The sequence below is a fragment of the Protopterus annectens genome, chromosome 1.part2 (assembly GCF_019279795.1).
Source record: "Protopterus annectens isolate FY-2018-M chromosome 1.part2, PAN1.0, whole genome shotgun sequence".
NCBI lineage: Eukaryota > Metazoa > Chordata > Ceratodontiformes > Protopteridae > Protopterus > Protopterus annectens.
The window spans coordinates 529,187,550-529,206,902 of NC_056727.1; the positions used below are offsets into that span (position 1 = coordinate 529,187,550).

The 19,353-nt window shown below is 36.7% G+C and overlaps 1 protein-coding gene and 9 non-coding genes across 13 annotated transcripts in view; all 10 read left to right on the plus strand.

Moving 5' to 3' along the window:
• The window catches only part of DHX57 (DExH-box helicase 57), a 2,066,546-nt gene that overhangs the window by 1,226,360 nt on the left and 820,833 nt on the right, over positions 1-19,353 (plus strand). The window lies entirely within an intron of this gene.
• Positions 1,613-1,725, plus strand: LOC122792542. The gene has a single exon (XR_006363360.1). It is a non-coding gene; the product is annotated as a U5 spliceosomal RNA (small nuclear RNA).
• LOC122792545 lies at positions 3,710-3,822 on the plus strand. The gene has a single exon (XR_006363363.1). It is a non-coding gene; the product is annotated as a U5 spliceosomal RNA (small nuclear RNA).
• LOC122792554 lies at positions 5,812-5,926 on the plus strand. The gene has a single exon (XR_006363370.1). It is a non-coding gene; the product is annotated as a U5 spliceosomal RNA (small nuclear RNA).
• On the plus strand, positions 7,896-8,010 carry LOC122792528. Its single transcript, XR_006363346.1, has one exon. It is a non-coding gene; the product is annotated as a U5 spliceosomal RNA (small nuclear RNA).
• Positions 9,998-10,112, plus strand: LOC122792529. The gene has a single exon (XR_006363347.1). It is a non-coding gene; the product is annotated as a U5 spliceosomal RNA (small nuclear RNA).
• On the plus strand, positions 12,082-12,197 carry LOC122792525. The gene has a single exon (XR_006363344.1). It is a non-coding gene; the product is annotated as a U5 spliceosomal RNA (small nuclear RNA).
• On the plus strand, positions 14,185-14,299 carry LOC122792530. The gene has a single exon (XR_006363348.1). It is a non-coding gene; the product is annotated as a U5 spliceosomal RNA (small nuclear RNA).
• On the plus strand, positions 16,279-16,393 carry LOC122792513. The gene has a single exon (XR_006363332.1). It is a non-coding gene; the product is annotated as a U5 spliceosomal RNA (small nuclear RNA).
• LOC122792520 lies at positions 18,378-18,493 on the plus strand. The gene has a single exon (XR_006363339.1). It is a non-coding gene; the product is annotated as a U5 spliceosomal RNA (small nuclear RNA).

Sequence of the window (19,353 nt, forward strand, 5' to 3'; positions counted from 1 at the left end):
TCCTAAATACAAAATGTTTACAAGAAAGTACATTTGAGAAAACATTTAGTGCAGCCATTCCTGAATATATGTAGACATCCTTGTTTTCCCAGCTATGGCTATACATGCTAAACTGATCTACTTTAAAATATCGAATTACCATAACATCGTGTTGCAGACACTTTACATTACCGAACAGTCACAGCATCAGAAGTTTTCATCGGGAAAGGAGGCAGTTGGCCAAGATAGTGAACTTTGCCCTTTTCTCCTTTGTAGTGAGATCTCAGAGTTGGTGTATTTAGTTAGTGGGGGGTGTTTTATTTGCTTCAGGTAGTTTTTTATTTCATGCTGTCCAAGTGTTTAGTTAGGTGGTGAAACCTTCCGATGATGTGAGCGTTCGGTAATGTAATGTTTTGTGATTTTCATCTCACTGTCTGCAAATGGATGTTATGGTAATTTGCTGTTTTAAAGTTGATCCGGTTGAAAATATTTGCCTAATTACAGTGCATTGCTGTGATTCCTGAGGACTGTTTGTCTCAGCTGTGGAGCACATGTCAAGTCAATGAGATATGTCACCCTTGTTGTTTCTGCCTGATAACCAGACAGTTGTCTGTCACATAGAAGTTCTTTAATTGGCAACACATAAACTTGCAGCAAGCTAAATATTTGCGGTCATTGTTTAATGTAAGAAAATACATATATTTGCATATATTCGTATTTCTTTTGAATACATAAATCTTTTGCCTTTTATAAAGCTTTCCATGGAGATGATCAATAAAAGTTTAATTGCTATTTTTTTTTGCCCTACATTTTCAGGGTTTCTCTGTTTAATAAGAGAAATTAACTGTTTGATCTTAATATTGTCATTTTAAGTAGGCGTCAGATTATGTCATACCTTCTCTCTATAATTTTCCATAAGCTCCTTTTATTTTCTGAAAGTATTCCCCTTACATGTGTATATCTTACGGTTTTCAGCTTGGAGGAGAATGTTGTTTTTCAAGCCACTTTAATGGTTTCGTTGAGGTATTAGGAATTTTGTCACATCACTAGATGACATTTCTCTTTCTACTAAATCAGCAGCACTATGTTTCTTGTGTGTAATATTTTTCTGCTTTGGAAATGTTCATAGGTAGGCAGGTACTAGGCTATCTGCCGAAGGCATTTATAAGCCTCGCCGAATGTGTTGGCTTCGCCGTCCCCTAAGATTAGTTGCCTGTGCCTCTGTCCAGCAGAGATGTTTCTGCATCATTGTCTGCAATTGTTGCATGTGGCATAGCATTACCTGGTGTGCACTTGTTTTGTGACAACCTGTGCGTTTCCTAAATACAAAATGTTTATAAGAAAGTATATTTGAGAACACATTTAGTGCAGCCATTCCTGAATATATGTAGACATCATTGTTTTCCCAGCTATAGCTATAGATGGCTAAGCATATTGCATACCCACAATGCACTGCTGTGATTCCTGTGGAATGTTTGTCTCCGCTGTGGATATTCAAGTCATTGAGACTGTTGACCTTTGAAGGTCAAGGCAGTTGCCACTTGTCTAGTGTTCTTAAAATGGCAACACTTATACTTGCAGCAAGCTAAATGTTTGTGGTAGTTGTTTAATATAAAAAATACATACTTTAAATGTACTCTGATTTCTCTTCATAGCATAAATCTTTCGCCTTTTACTAAAGATTTCCGTGGAGAGGATCAATAAGAGTTTAGTGTCTATTTTTTTTTGCCCTACATTTGTAGGGTGTCTCTTTCAGTTTAACAAGAGAAATTAGCTGTTTTATTTAAGCATTTTCAGTTTAGACAGGCTTCAGAAGATACCATCCTGTCTTTATCTGTAATTAAGCTAAAGGTACCTTTTTTCTGACACCATTCCTCTTACCTGGGTAAATCTTCATCATGCTGGAGAAGATTGATTTTCAAGCTGCTTTACGGGTTTCCTTGATTTAGTAGGAGCTTAGCCTCATCACTAGTATGTTGTTTCTCATTTTATCATATCAGCTAAATTCACTCAGCATTCTATTTCCTATCAGTAATATTTTTTCTGCTTTGGAAAATTACCCCATCTTTGTACACAGGTGCTGCAAGAGGCATAGCAGTACTTGTATGTTTCCTAAATACAAAATGTTTACAAGAAAGTACATTTGAGAAAACATTTAGTGCAGCCATTCCTGAATATATGTAGACATCCTTGTTTTCCCAGCTATGGCTATACATGCTAAACTGATCTACTTTAAAATATCGAATTACCATAACATCGTGTTGCAGACACTTTACATTACCGAACAGTCACAGCATCAGAAGTTTTCACCGGGAAAGGAGGCAGTTGGCCAAGATAGTGAACTTTGCCCTTTTCTCCTTTGTAGTGAGATCTCAGAGTTGGTGTATTTAGTTAGTGGGGGTGTGGGGGGTGTTTTATTTGCTTCAGGTAGTTTTTTATTTCATGCTGTCCAAGTGTTTAGTTAGGTGGTGAAACCTTCCGATGATGTGAAAGTTCGGTAATGTAATGTTTTGTGATTTTCATCTCACTGTCTGCAAATGGATGTTATGGTAATTTGCTGTTTTAAAGTTGATCGGTTGAAAATATTTGCCTAATTACAGTGCATTGCTGTGATTCCTGAGGACTGTTTGTCTCAGCTGTGGAGCACATGTCAAGTCAATGAGATATGTCACCCTTGTTGTTTCTGCCTGATAACCAGACAGTTGTCTGTCACATAGAAGTTCTTTAATTGGCAACACATAAACTTGCAGCAAGCTAAATATTTGCGGTCATTGTTTAATGTAAGAAAATACATATATTTGCATATATTCGTATTTCTTTTGAATACATAAATCTTTTGCCTTTTTATAAAGCTTTCCATGGAGATGATCAATAAAAGTTTAATTGCTATTTTTTTTTGCCCTACATTTTCAGGGTTTCTCTGTTTAATAAGAGAAATTAACTGTTTGATCTTAATATTGTCATTTTAAGTAGGCGTCAGATTATGTCATACCTTCTCTCTATAATTTTCCATAAGCTCCTTTTATTTTCTGAAAGTATTCCCCTTACATGTGTATATCTTACGGTTTTCAGCTTGGAGGAGAATGTTGTTTTTCAAGCCACTTTAATGGTTTCGTTGAGGTATTAGGAATTTTGTCACATCACTAGATGACATTTCTCTTTCTACTAAATCAGCAGCACTATGTTTCTTGTGTGTAATATTTTTCTGCTTTGGAAATGTTCATAGGTAGGCAGGTACTAGGCTATCTGCCGAAGGCATTTATAAGCCTCGCCGGAATGTGTTGGTTTCGCCGTCCCCTAAGATTAGTTGCCTGTGCCTCTGTCCAGCAGAGATGTTTCTGCATCATTGTCTGCAATTGTTGCATGTGGCATAGCATTACCTGGTGTGCACTTGTTTTGTGACAACCTGTGCGTTTCCTAAATACAAAATGTTTATAAGAAAGTATATTTGAGAACACATTTAGTGCAGCCATTCCTGAATATATGTAGACATCATTGTTTTCCCAGCTATAGCTATAGATGGCTAAGCATATTGCATACCCACAATGCACTGCTGTGATTCCTGTGGAATGTTTGTCTCCGCTGTGGATATTCAAGTCATTGAGACTGTTGACCTTTGAAGGTCAAGGCAGTTGCCACTTGTCTAGTGTTCTTAAAATGGCAACACTTATACTTGCAGCAAGCTAAATGTTTGTGGTAGTTGTTTAATATAAAAAATACATACTTAAATGCACTCTGTTTTCTCTTCATAGCATAAATCTTTAGCCTTTTACTAAAGATTTCCGTGGAGAGGATCAATAAGAGTTTAGTGTCTATTTTTGTTTGCCCTACATTTGTAGGGTGTCTCTTTCAGTTTAACAAGAGAAATTAGCTGTTTTATTTAAGCATTTTCAGTTTAGACAGGCTTCAGAAGATACCATCCTGTCTTTATCTGTAATTCGCTAAAGGTACCTTTTTTCTGACACCATTCCTCTTACCTGGGTAAATCTTCATCATGCTGGAGAAGATTGATTTTCAAGCTGCTTTACGGGTTTCCTTGATTTAGTAGGAGCTTAGCCTCATCACTAGTATGTTGTTTCTCATTTTATCATATCAGCTAAATTCACTCAGCATTCTATTTCCTATCAGTAATATTTTTTCTGCTTTGGAAAATTACCCCATCTTTGTACACAGGTGCTGCAAGAGGCATAGCAGTACTTGTATGTTTCCTAAATACAAAATGTTTACAAGAAAGTACATTTGAGAAAACATTTAGTGCAGCCATTCCTGAATATATGTAGACATCCTTGTTTTCCCAGCTATGGCTATACACGCTAAACTGATCTACTTTAAAATATCGAATTACCATAACATCGTGTTGCAGACACTTTACATTACCGAACAGTCACAGCATCAGAAGTTTTCATCGGGAAAGGAGGCAGTTGGCCAAGATAGTGAACTTTGCCCTTTTCTCCTTTGTAGTGAGATCTCAGAGTTGGTGTATTTAGTTAGTGGGGGTGTGGGGGGTGTTTTATTTGCTTCAGGTAGTTTTTTATTTCATGCTGTCCAAGTGTTTAGTTAGGTGGTGAAACCTTCCGATGATGTGAACGTTCGGTAATGTAATGTTTTGTGATTTTCATCTCACTGTCTGCAAATGGATGTTATGGTAATTTGCTGTTTTAAAGTTGATCCGGTTGAAAATATTTGCCTAATTACAGTGCATTGCTGTGATTCCTGAGGACTGTTTGTCTCAGCTGTGGAGCACATGTCAAGTCAATGAGATATGTCACCCTTGTTGTTTCTGCCTGATAACCAGACAGTTGTCTGTCACATAGAAGTTCTTTAATTGGCAACACATAAACTTGCAGCAAGCTAAATATTTGCGGTCATTGTTTAATGTAAGAAAATACATATATTTGCATATATTCGTATTTCTTTTCGGAATACATAAATCTTTTGCCTTTTTATAAAGCTTTCCATGGAGATGATCAATAAAAGTTTAATTGCTATTTTTTGTTTGCCCTACATTTTCAGGGTTTCTCTGTTTAATAAGAGAAATTAACTGTTTGATCTTAATATTGTCATTTTAAGTAGGCGTCAGATTATGTCATACCTTCTCTCTATAATTTTCCATAAGCTCCTTTTATTTTCTGAAAGTATTCCCCTTACATGTGTATATCTTACGGTTTTCAGCTTGGAGGAGAATGTTGTTTTTCAAGCCACTTTAATGGTTTCGTTGAGGTATTAGGAATTTTGTCACATCACTAGATGACATTTCTCTTTCTACTAAATCAGCAGCACTATGTTTCTTGTGTGTAATATTTTTCTGCTTTGGAAATGTTCATAGGTAGGCAGGTACTAGGCTATCTGCCCGAAGGCATTTATAAGCCTCGCCGGAATGTGTTGGCTTCCCCGTCCCCTAAGATTAGTTGCCTGTGCCTCTGTCCAGCAGAGATGTTTCTGCATCATTGTCTGCAATTGTTGCATGTGGCATAGCATTACCTGGTGTGCACTTGTTTTGTGACAACCTGTGCGTTTCCTAAATACAAAATGTTTATAAGAAAGTATATTTGAGAACACATTTAGTGCAGCCATTCCTGAATATATGTAGACATCATTGTTTTCCCAGCTATAGCTATAGATGGCTAAGCATATTGCATACCCACAATGCACTGCTGTGATTCCTGTGGAATGTTTGTCTCCGCTGTGGATATTCAAGTCATTGAGACTGTTGACCTTTGAAGGTCAAGGCAGTTGCCACTTGTCTAGTGTTCTTAAAATGGCAACACTTATACTTGCAGCAAGCTAAATGTTTGTGGTAGTTGTTTAATATAAAAAATACATACTTTAAATGTACTCTGATTTCTCTTCATAACGCATAAATCTTTCGCCTTTTACTAAAGATTTCCGTGGAGAGGATCAATAAGAGTTTAGTGTCTATTATACATTTGTAGGGTGTCTCTTTCAGTTTAACAAGAGAAATTAGCTGTTTTATTTAAGCATTTTCAGTTTAGACAGGCTTCAGAAGATACCATCCTGTCTTTATCTGTAATTCGCTAAAGGTACCTCCCTTTCTGACACCATTCCTCTTACCTGGGTAAATCTTCATCATGCTGGAGAAGATTGATTTTCAAGCTGCTTTACGGGTTTCCTTGATTTAGTAGGAGCTTAGCCTCATCACTAGTATGTTGTTTCTCATTTTATCATATCAGCTAAATTCACTCAGCATTCTATTTCCTATCAGTAATATTTTTTCTGCTTTGGAAAATTACCCCATCTTTGTACACAGGTGCTGCAAGAGGCATAGCAGTACTTGTATGTTTCCTAAATACAAAATGTTTACAAGAAAGTACATTTGAGAAAACATTTAGTGCAGCCATTCCTGAATATATGTAGACATCCTTGTTTTCCCAGCTATGGCTATACATGCTAAACTGATCTACTTTAAAATATCGAATTACCATAACATCGTGTTGCAGACACTTTACATTACCGAACAGTCACAGCATCAGAAGTTTTCACCGGAAAGGAGGCAGTTGGCCAAGATAGTGAACTTTGCCCTTTTCTCCTTTGTAGTGAGATCTCAGAGTTGGTGTATTTAGTTAGTGGGGGGTGTTTTATTTGCTTCAGGTAGTTTTTTATTTCATGCTGTCCAAGTGTTTAGTTAGGTGGTGAAACCTTCCGATGATGTGTGCGTTCGGTAATGTAATGTTTTGTGATTTTCATCTCACTGTCTGCAAATGGATGTTATGGTAATTTGCTGTTTTAAAGTTGATCCGGTTGAAAATATTTGCCTAATTACAGTGCATTGCTGTGATTCCTGAGGACTGTTTGTCTCAGCTGTGGAGCACATGTCAAGTCAATGAGATATGTCACCCTTGTTGTTTCTGCCTGATAACCAGACAGTTGTCTGTCACATAGAAGTTCTTTAATTGGCAACACATAAACTTGCAGCAAGCTAAATATTTGCGGTCATTGTTTAATGTAAGAAAATACATATATTTGCATATATTCGTATTTCTTTTGAATACATAAATCTTTTGCCTTTTATAAAGCTTTCCATGGAGATGATCAATAAAAGTTTAATTGCTATTTTTTGTTTGCCCTACATTTTCAGGGTTTCTCTGTTTAATAAGAGAAATTAACTGTTTGATCTTAATATTGTCATTTTAAGTAGGCGTCAGATTATGTCATACCTTCTCTCTATAATTTTCCATAAGCTCCTTTTATTTTCTGAAAGTATTCCCCTTACATGTGTATATCTTACGGTTTTCAGCTTGGAGGAGAATGTTGTTTTTCAAGCCACTTTAATGGTTTCGTTGAGGTATTAGGAATTTTGTCACATCACTAGATGACATTTCTCTTTCTACTAAATCAGCAGCACTATGTTTCTTGTGTGTAATATTTTTCTGCTTTGGAAATGTTCATAGGTAGGCAGGTACTAGGCTATCTGTCCGAAGGCATTTATAAGCCTCGCCGGAATATGTTGGCTTTCGCCGTCCCCTAAGATTAGTTGCCTGTGCCTCTGTCCAGCAGAGATGTTTCTGCATCATTGTCTGCAATTGTTGCATGTGGCATAGCATTACCTGGTGTGCACTTGTTTTGTGACAACCTGTGCGTTTCCTAAATACAAAATGTTTATAAGAAAGTATATTTGAGAACACATTTAGTGCAGCCATTCCTGAATATATGTAGACATCATTGTTTTCCCAGCTATAGCTATAGATGGCTAAGCATATTGCATACCCACAATGCACTGCTGTGATTCCTGTGGAATGTTTGTCTCCGCTGTGGATATTCAAGTCATTGAGACTGTTGACCTTTGAAGGTCAAGGCAGTTGCCACTTGTCTAGTGTTCTTAAAATGGCAACACTTATACTTGCAGCAAGCTAAATGTTTGTGGTAGTTGTTTAATATAAAAAATACATACTTTAAATGTACTCTGATTTCTCTTCATAACGCATAAATCTTTAGCCTTTTACTAAAGATTTCCGTGGAGAGGATCAATAAGAGTTTAGTGTCTATTTTTGTTTGCCCTACATTTGTAGGGTGTCTCTTTCAGTTTAACAAGAGAAATTAGCTGTTTTATTTAAGCATTTTCAGTTTAGACAGGCTTCAGAAGATACCATCCTGTCTTTATCTGTAATTCGCTAAAGGTACCTTTTTTCTGACACCATTCCTCTTACCTGGGTAAATCTTCATCATGCTGGAGAAGATTGATTTTCAAGCTGCTTTACGGGTTTCCTTGATTTAGTAGGAGCTTAGCCTCATCACTAGTATGTTGTTTCTCATTTTATCATATCAGCTAAATTCACTCAGCATTCTATTTCCTATCAGTAATATTTTTTCTGCTTTGGAAAATTACCCCATCTTTGTACACAGGTGCTGCAAGAGGCATAGCAGTACTTGTATGTTTCCTAAATACAAAATGTTTACAAGAAAGTACATTTGAGAAAACATTTAGTGCAGCCATTCCTGAATATATGTAGACATCCTTGTTTTCCCAGCTATGGCTATACATGCTAAACTGATCTACTTTAAAATATCGAATTACCATAACATCGTGTTGCAGACACTTTACATTACCGAACAGTCACAGCATCAGAAGTTTTCACGGAAAGGAGGCAGTTGGCCAAGATAGTGAACTTTGCCCTTTTCTCCTTTGTAGTGAGATCTCAGAGTTGGTGTATTTAGTTAGTGGGGGTGTGGGGGGTGTTTTATTTGCTTCAGGTAGTTTTTTATTTCATGCTGTCCAAGTGTTTAGTTAGGTGGTGAAACCTTCCGATGATGTGAACGTTCGGTAATGTAATGTTTTGTGATTTTCATCTCACTGTCTGCAAATGGATGTTATGGTAATTTGCTGTTTTAAAGTTGATCCGGTTGAAAATATTTGCCTAATTACAGTGCATTGCTGTGATTCCTGAGGACTGTTTGTCTCAGCTGTGGAGCACATGTCAAGTCAATGAGATATGTCACCCTTGTTGTTTCTGCCTGATAACCAGACAGTTGTCTGTCACATAGAAGTTCTTTAATTGGCAACACATAAACTTGCAGCAAGCTAAATATTTGCGGTCATTGTTTAATGTAAGAAAATACATATATTTGCATATATTCGTATTTCTTTTCGGAATACATAAATCTTTTGCCTTTTTATAAAGCTTTCCATGGAGATGATCAATAAAAGTTTAATTGCTATTTTTTGTTTGCCCTACATTTTCAGGGTTTCTCTGTTTAATAAGAGAAATTAACTGTTTGATCTTAATATTGTCATTTTAAGTAGGCGTCAGATTATGTCATACCTTCTCTCTATAATTTTCCATAAGCTCCTTTTATTTTCTGAAAGTATTCCCCTTACATGTGTATATCTTACGGTTTTCAGCTTGGAGGAGAATGTTGTTTTTCAAGCCACTTTAATGGTTTCGTTGAGGTATTAGGAATTTTGTCACATCACTAGATGACATTTCTCTTTCTACTAAATCAGCAGCACTATGTTTCTTGTGTGTAATATTTTTCTGCTTTGGAAATGTTCATAGGTAGGCAGGTACTAGGCTATCTGCCGAAGGCATTTATAAGCCTCGCCGGAATGTGTTGGTTTCGCCGTCCCCTAAGATTAGTTGCCTGTGCCTCTGTCCAGCAGAGATGTTTCTGCATCATTGTCTGCAATTGTTGCATGTGGCATAGCATTACCTGGTGTGCACTTGTTTTGTGACAACCTGTGCGTTTCCTAAATACAAAATGTTTATAAGAAAGTATATTTGAGAACACATTTAGTGCAGCCATTCCTGAATATATGTAGACATCATTGTTTTCCCAGCTATAGCTATAGATGGCTAAGCATAGTTGCATACCCACAATGCACTGCTGTGATTCCTGTGGAATGTTTGTCTCCGCTGTGGATATTCAAGTCATTGAGACTGTTGACCTTTGAAGGTCAAGGCAGTTGCCACTTGTCTAGTGTTCTTAAAATGGCAACACTTATACTTGCAGCAAGCTAAATGTTTGTGGTAGTTGTTTAATATAAAAAATACATACTTTAAATGTACTCTGATTTCTCTTCATAACGCATAAATCTTTAGCCTTTTACTAAAGATTTCCGTGGAGAGGATCAATAAGAGTTTAGTGTCTATTTTTGTTTGCCCTACATTTGTAGGGTGTCTCTTTCAGTTTAACAAGAGAAATTAGCTGTTTTATTTAAGCATTTTCAGTTTAGACAGGCTTCAGAAGATACCATCCTGTCTTTATCTGTAATTCGCTAAAGGTACCTTTTTTCTGACACCATTCCTCTTACCTGGGTAAATCTTCATCATGCTGGAGAAGATTGATTTTCAAGCTGCTTTACGGGTTTCCTTGATTTAGTAGGAGCTTAGCCTCATCACTAGTATGTTGTTTCTCATTTTATCATATCAGCTAAATTCACTCAGCATTCTATTTCCTATCAGTAATATTTTTTCTGCTTTGGAAAATTACCCCATCTTTGTACACAGGTGCTGCAAGAGGCATAGCAGTACTTGTATGTTTCCTAAATACAAAATGTTTACAAGAAAGTACATTTGAGAAAACATTTAGTGCAGCCATTCCTGAATATATGTAGACATCCTTGTTTTCCCAGCTATGGCTATACATGCTAAACTGATCTACTTTAAAATATCGAATTACCATAACATCGTGTTGCAGACACTTTACATTACCGAACAGTCACAGCATCAGAAGTTTTCACCGGGAAAGGAGGCAGTTGGCCAAGATAGTGAACTTTGCCCTTTTCTCCTTTGTAGTGAGATCTCAGAGTTGGTGTATTTAGTTAGTGGGGTGTGGGGGTTGTTTTATTTGCTTCAGGTAGTTTTTTATTTCATGCTGTCCAAGTGTTTAGTTAGGTGGTGAAACCTTCGGTAATGTAATGTTTTGTGATTTTCATCTCACTGTCTGCAAATGGATGTTATGGTAATTTGCTGTTTTAAAGTTGATCCGGTTGAAAATATTTGCCTAATTACAGTGCATTGCTGTGATTCCTGAGGACTGTTTGTCTCAGCTGTGGAGCACATGTCAAGTCAATGAGATATGTCACCCTTGTTGTTTCTGCCTGATAACCAGACAGTTGTCTGTCACATAGAAGTTCTTTAATTGGCAACACATAAACTTGCAGCAAGCTAAATATTTGCGGTCATTGTTTAATGTAAGAAAATACATATATTTGCATATATTCGTATTTCTTTTCGGAATACATAAATCTTTTGCCTTTTTATAAAGCTTTCCATGGAGATGATCAATAAAAGTTTAATTGCTATTTTTTTTTGCCCTACATTTTCAGGGTTTCTCTGTTTAATAAGAGAAATTAACTGTTTGATCTTAATATTGTCATTTTAAGTAGGCGTCAGATTATGTCATACCTTCTCTCTATAATTTTCCATAAGCTCCTTTTATTTTCTGAAAGTATTCCCCTTACATGTGTATATCTTACGGTTTTCAGCTTGGAGGAGAATGTTGTTTTCAAGCCACTTTAATGGTTTCGTTGAGGTATTAGGAATTTTGTCACATCACTAGATGACATTTCTCTTTCTACTAAATCAGCAGCACTATGTTTCTTGTGTGTAATATTTTTCTGCTTTGGAAATGTTCATAGGTAGGCAGGTACTAGGCTATCTGCCGAAGGCATTTATAAGCCTCGCCGGAATGTGTTGGCTTCGCGTCCCCTAAGATTAGTTGCCTGTGCCTCTGTCCAGCAGAGATGTTTCTGCATCATTGTCTGCAATTGTTGCATGTGGCATAGCATTACCTGGTGTGCACTTGTTTTGTGACAACCTGTGCGTTTCCTAAATACAAAATGTTTATAAGAAAGTATATTTGAGAACACATTTAGTGCAGCCATTCCTGAATATATGTAGACATCATTGTTTTCCCAGCTATAGCTATAGATGGCTAAGCATATTTGCATACCCACAATGCACTGCTGTGATTCCTGTGGAATGTTTGTCTCCGCTGTGGATATTCAAGTCATTGAGACTGTTGACCTTTGAAGGTCAAGGCAGTTGCCACTTGTCTAGTGTTCTTAAAATGGCAACACTTATACTTGCAGCAAGCTAAATGTTTGTGGTAGTTGTTTAATATAAAAAAATACATACTTTAAATGTACTCTGATTTCTCTTCATAACGCATAAATCTTTTGCCTTTTACTAAAGATTTCCGTGGAGAGGATCAATAAGAGTTTAGTGTCTATTTTTTGTTTGCCCTACATTTGTAGGGTGTCTCTTTCAGTTTAACAAGAGAAATTAGCTGTTTTATTTAAGCATTTTCAGTTTAGACAGGCTTCAGAAGATACCATCCTGTCTTTATCTGTAATTCGCTAAAGGTACCTTTTTTCTGACACCATTCCTCTTACCTGGGTAAATCTTCATCATGCTGGAGAAGATTGATTTTCAAGCTGCTTTACGGGTTTCCTTGATTTAGTAGGAGCTTAGCCTCATCACTAGTATGTTGTTTCTCATTTTATCATATCAGCTAAATTCACTCAGCATTCTATTTCCTATCAGTAATATTTTTTCTGCTTTGGAAAATTACCCCATCTTTGTACACAGGTGCTGCAAGAGGCATAGCAGTACTTGTATGTTTCCTAAATACAAAATGTTTACAAGAAAGTACATTTGAGAAAACATTTAGTGCAGCCATTCCTGAATATATGTAGACATCCTTGTTTTCCCAGCTATGGCTATACATGCTAAACTGATCTACTTTAAAATATCGAATTACCATAACATCGTGTTGCAGACACTTTACATTACCGAACAGTCACAGCATCAGAAGTTTTCACCGGGAAAGGAGGCAGTTGGCCAAGATAGTGAACTTTGCCCTTTTCTCCTTTGTAGTGAGATCTCAGAGTTGGTGTATTTAGTTAGTGGGGGTGTGGGGGGTGTTTTATTTGCTTCAGGTAGTTTTTTATTTCATGCTGTCCAAGTGTTTAGTTAGGTGGTGAAACCTTCCGATGATGTGAACGTTCGGTAATGTAATGTTTTGTGATTTTCATCTCACTGTCTGCAAATGGATGTTATGGTAATTTGCTGTTTTAAAGTTGATCCGGTTGAAAATATTTGCCTAATTACAGTGCATTGCTGTGATTCCTGAGGACTGTTTGTCTCAGCTGTGGAGCACATGTCAAGTCAATGAGATATGTCACCCTTGTTGTTTCTGCCTGATAACCAGACAGTTGTCTGTCACATAGAAGTTCTTTAATTGGCAACACATAAACTTGCAGCAAGCTAAATATTTGCGGTCATTGTTTAATGTAAGAAAATACATATATTTGCATATATTCGTATTTCTTTTCGGAATACATAAATCTTTTGCCTTTTTATAAAGCTTTCCATGGAGATGATCAATAAAAGTTTAATTGCTATTTTTTGTTTGCCCTACATTTTCAGGGTTTCTCTGTTTAATAAGAGAAATTAACTGTTTGATCTTAATATTGTCATTTTAAGTAGGCGTCAGATTATGTCATACCTTCTCTCTATAATTTTCCATAAGCTCCTTTTATTTTCTGAAAGTATTCCCCTTACATGTGTATATCTTACGGTTTTCAGCTTGGAGGAGAATGTTGTTTTCAAGCCACTTTAATGGTTTCGTTGAGGTATTAGGAATTTTGTCACATCACTAGATGACATTTCTCTTTCTACTAAATCAGCAGCACTATGTTTCTTGTGTGTAATATTTTTCTGCTTTGGAAATGTTCATAGGTAGGCAGGTACTAGGCTATCTGCCGAAGGCATTTATAAGCCTCGCCGAATGTGTTGGCTTTCGCCGTCCCCTAAGATTAGTTGCCTGTGCCTCTGTCCAGCAGAGATGTTTCTGCATCATTGTCTGCAATTGTTGCATGTGGCATAGCATTACCTGGTGTGCACTTGTTTTGTGACAACCTGTGCGTTTCCTAAATACAAAATGTTTATAAGAAAGTATATTTGAGAACACATTTAGTGCAGCCATTCCTGAATATATGTAGACATCATTGTTTTCCCAGCTATAGCTATAGATGGCTAAGCATATTGCATACCCACAATGCACTGCTGTGATTCCTGTGGAATGTTTGTCTCCGCTGTGGATATTCAAGTCATTGAGACTGTTGACCTTTGAAGGTCAAGGCAGTTGCCACTTGTCTAGTGTTCTTAAAATGGCAACACTTATACTTGCAGCAAGCTAAATGTTTGTGGTAGTTGTTTAATATAAAAAATACATACTTTAAATGTACTCTGATTTCTCTTCATAACGCATAAATCTTTAGCCTTTTACTAAAGATTTCCGTGGAGAGGATCAATAAGAGTTTAGTGTCTATTTTTGTTTGCCCTACATTTGTAGGGTGTCTCTTTCAGTTTAACAAGAGAAATTAGCTGTTTTATTTAAGCATTTTCAGTTTAGACAGGCTTCAGAAGATACCATCCTGTCTTTATCTGTAATTCGCTAAAGGTACCTTTTTTCTGACACCATTCCTCTTACCTGGGTAAATCTTCATCATGCTGGAGAAGATTGATTTTCAAGCTGCTTTACGGGTTTCCTTGATTTAGTAGGAGCTTAGCCTCATCACTAGTATGTTGTTTCTCATTTTATCATATCAGCTAAATTCACTCAGCATTCTATTTCCTATCAGTAATATTTTTCTGCTTTGGAAAATTACCCCATCTTTGTACACAGGTGCTGCAAGAGGCATAGCAGTACTTGTATGTTTCCTAAATACAAAATGTTTACAAGAAAGTACATTTGAGAAAACATTTAGTGCAGCCATTCCTGAATATATGTAGACATCCTTGTTTTCCCAGCTATGGCTATACATGCTAAACTGATCTACTTTAAAATATCGAATTACCATAACATCGTGTTGCAGACACTTTACATTACCGAACAGTCACAGCATCAGAAGTTTTCACCGGGAAAGGAGGCAGTTGGCCAAGATAGTGAACTTTGCCCTTTTCTCCTTTGTAGTGAGATCTCAGAGTTGGTGTATTTAGTTAGTGGGGGTGTGGGGGTGTTTTATTTGCTTCAGGTAGTTTTTTATTTCATGCTGTCCAAGTGTTTAGTTAGGTGGTGAAACCTTCCGATGATGTGAACGTTCGGTAATGTAATGTTTTGTGATTTTCATCTCACTGTCTGCAAATGGATGTTATGGTAATTTGCTGTTTTAAAGTTGATCCGGTTGAAAATATTTGCCTAATTACAGTGCATTGCTGTGATTCCTGAGGACTGTTTGTCTCAGCTGTGGAGCACATGTCAAGTCAATGAGATATGTCACCCTTGTTGTTTCTGCCTGATAACCAGACAGTTGTCTGTCACATAGAAGTTCTTTAATTGGCAACACATAAACTTGCAGCAAGCTAAATATTTGCGGTCATTGTTTAATGTAAGAAAATACATATATTTGCATATATTCGTATTTCTTTTGAATACATAAATCTTTTGCCTTTTATAAAGCTTTCCATGGAGATGATCAATAAAAGTTTAATTGCTATTTTTTTTTGCCCTACATTTTCAGGGTTTCTCTGTTTAATAAGAGAAATTAACTGTTTGATCTTAATATTGTCATTTTAAGTAGGCGTCAGATTATGTCATACCTTCTCTCTATAATTTTCCATAAGCTCCTTTTATTTTCTGAAAGTATTCCCCTTACATGTGTATATCTTACGGTTTTCAGCTTGGAGGAGAATGTTGTTCAAGCCACTTTAATGGTTTCGTTGAGGTATTAGGAATTTTGTCACATCACTAGATGACATTTCTCTTTCTACTAAATCAGCAGCACTATGTTTCTTGTGTGTAATATTTTTCTGCTTTGGAAATGTTCATAGGTAGGCAGGTACTAGGCTATCTGCCGAAGGCATTTATAAGCCTCGCTGAATGTGTTGGCTTCGCCGTCCCCTAAGATTAGTTGCCTGTGCCTCTGTCCAGCAGAGATGTTTCTGCATCATTGTCTGCAATTGTTGCATGTGGCATAGCATTACCTGGTGTGCACTTGTTTTGTGACAACCTGTGCGTTTCCTAAATACAAAATGTTTATAAGAAAGTATATTTGAGAACACATTTAGTGCAGCCATTCCTGAATATATGTAGACATCATTGTTTTCCCAGCTATAGCTATAGATGGCTAAGCATATTTGCATACCCACAATGCACTGCTGTGATTCCTGTGGAATGTTTGTCTCCGCTGTGGATATTCAAGTCATTGAGACTGTTGACCTTTGAAGGTCAAGGCAGTTGCCACTTGTCTAGTGTTCTTAAAATGGCAACACTTATACTTGCAGCAAGCTAAATGTTTGTGGTAGTTGTTTAATATAAAAAATACATACTTTAAATGTACTCTGATTTCTCTTCATAACGCATAAATCTTTCGCCTTTTACTAAAGATTTCCGTGGAGAGGATCAATAAGAGTTTAGTGTCTATTTTTGTTTGCCCTACATTTGTAGGGTGTCTCTTTCAGTTTAACAAGAGAAATTAGCTGTTTTATTTAAGCATTTTCAGTTTAGACAGGCTTCAGAAGATACCATCCTGTCTTTATCTGTAATTCGCTAAAGGTACCTTTTTTCTGACACCATTCCTCTTACCTGGGTAAATCTTCATCATGCTGGAGAAGATTGATTTTCAAGCTGCTTTACGGGTTTCCTTGATTTAGTAGGAGCTTAGCCTCATCACTAGTATGTTGTTTCTCATTTTATCATATCAGCTAAATTCACTCAGCATTCTATTTCCTATCAGTAATATTTTTTCTGCTTTGGAAAATTACCCCATCTTTGTACACAGGTGCTGCAAGAGGCATAGCAGTACTTGTATGTTTCCTAAATACAAAATGTTTACAAGAAAGTACATTTGAGAAAACATTTAGTGCAGCCATTCCTGAATATATGTAGACATCCTTGTTTTCCCAGCTATGGCTATACATGCTAAACTGATCTACTTTAAAATATCGAATTACCATAACATCGTGTTGCAGACACTTTACATTACCGAACAGTCACAGCATCAGAAGTTTTCACCGGGAAAGGAGGCAGTTGGCCAAGATAGTGAACTTTGCCCTTTTCTCCTTTGTAGTGAGATCTCAGAGTTGGTGTATTTAGTTAGTGGGGGGTGTTTTATTTGCTTCAGGTAGTTTTTTATTTCATGCTGTCCAAGTGTTTAGTTAGGTGGTGAAACCTTCCGATGATGTGAACGTTCGGTAATGTAATGTTTTGTGATTTTCATCTCACTGTCTGCAAATGGATGTTATGGTAATTTGCTGTTTTAAAGTTGATCCGGTTGAAAATATTTGCCTAATTACAGTGCATTGCTGTGATTCCTGAGGACTGTTTGTCTCAGCTGTGGAGCACATGTCAAGTCAATGAGATATGTCACCCTTGTTGTTTCTGCCTGATAACCAGACAGTTGTCTGTCACATAGAAGTTCTTTAATTGGCAACACATAAACTTGCAGCAAGCTAAATATTTGCGGTCATTGTTTAATGTAAGAAAATACATATATTTGCATATATTCGTATTTCTTTTCGGAATACATAAATCTTTTGCCTTTTTATAAAGCTTTCCATGGAGATGATCAATAAAAGTTTAATTGCTATTTTTTGTTTGCCCTACATTTTCAGGGTTTCTCTGTTTAATAAGAGAAATTAACTGTTTGATCTTAATATTGTCATTTTAAGTAGGCGTCAGATTATGTCATACCTTCTCTCTATAATTTTCCATAAGCTCCTTTTATTTTCTGAAAGTATTCCCCTTACATGTGTATATCTTACGGTTTTCAGCTTGGAGGAGAATGTTGTTTTTCAAGCCACTTTAATGGTTTCGTTGAGGTATTAGGAATTTTGTCACATCACTAGATGACATTTCTCTTTCTACTAAATCAGCAGCACTATGTTTCTTGTGTGTAATATTTTTCTGCTTTGGAAATGTTCATAGGTAGGCAGGTACTAGGCTATCTGCCCGAAGGCATTTATAAGCCTCGCCTGAATGTGTTGGCTTTCGCCGTCCCCTAAGATTAGTTGCCTGTGCCTCTGTCCAGCAGAGATGTTTCTGCATCATTGTCTGCAATTGTTGCATGTGGCATAGCATTACCTGGTGTGCACTTGTTTTGTGACAACCTGTGCGTTTCCTAAATACAAAATGTTTATAAGAAAGTATATTTGAGAACACATTTAGTGCAGCCATTCCTGAATATATGTAGACATCATTGTTTTCCCAGCTATAGCTATAGATGGCTAAGCATATTTGCATACCCACAATGCACTGCTGTGATTCCTGTGGAATGTTTGTCTCCGCTGTGGATATTCAAGTCATTGAGACTGTTGACCTTTGAAGGTCAAGGCAGTTGCCACTTGTCTAGTGTTCTTAAAATGGCAACACTTATACTTGCAGCAAGCTAAATGTTTGTGGTAGTTGTTTAATATAAAAAAATACATACTTTAAATGTACTCTGATTTCTCTTCATAACGCATAAATCTTTCGCCTTTTACTAAAGATTTCCGTGGAGAGGATCAATAAGAGTTTAGTGTCTATTTTTTGTTTGCCCTACATTTGTAGGGTGTCTCTTTCAGTTTAACAAGAGAAATTAGCTGTTTTATTTAAGCATTTTCAGTTTAGACAGGCTTCAGAAGATACCATCCTGTCTTTATCTGTAATTCGCTAAAGGTACCTTTTTTTCTGACACCATTCCTCTTACCTGGGTAAATCTTCATCATGCTGGAGAAGATTGATTTTCAAGCTGCTTTACGGGTTTCCTTGATTTAGTAGGAGCTTAGCCTCATCACTAGTATGTTGTTTCTCATTTTATCATATCAGCTAAATTCACTCAGCATTCTATTTCCTATCAGTAATATTTTTCTGCTTTGGAAAATTACCCCATCTTTGTACACAGGTGCTGCAAGAGGCATAGCAGTACTTGTATGTTTCCTAAATACAAAATGTTTACAAGAAAGTACATTTGAGAAAACATTTAGTGCAGCCATTCCTGAATATATGTAGACATCCTTGTTTTCCCAGCTATGGCTATACATGCTAAACTGATCTACTTTAAAATATCGAATTACCATAACATCGTGTTGCAGACACTTTACATTACCGAACAGTCACAGCATCAGAAGTTTTCACCGGGAAAGGAGGCAGTTGGCCAAGATAGTGAACTTTGCCCTTTTCTCCTTTGTAGTGAGATCTCAGAGTTGGTGTATTTAGTTAGTGGGGTGTGGGGGTGTTTTATTTGCTTCAGGTAGTTTTTTATTTCATGCTGTCCAAGTGTTTAGTTAGGTGGTGAAACCTTCCGATGATGTGAACGTTCGGTAATGTAATGTTTTGTGATTTTCATCTCACTGTCTGCAAATGGATGTTATGGTAATTTGCTGTTTTAAAGTTGATCCGGTTGAAAATATTTGCCTAATTACAGTGCATTGC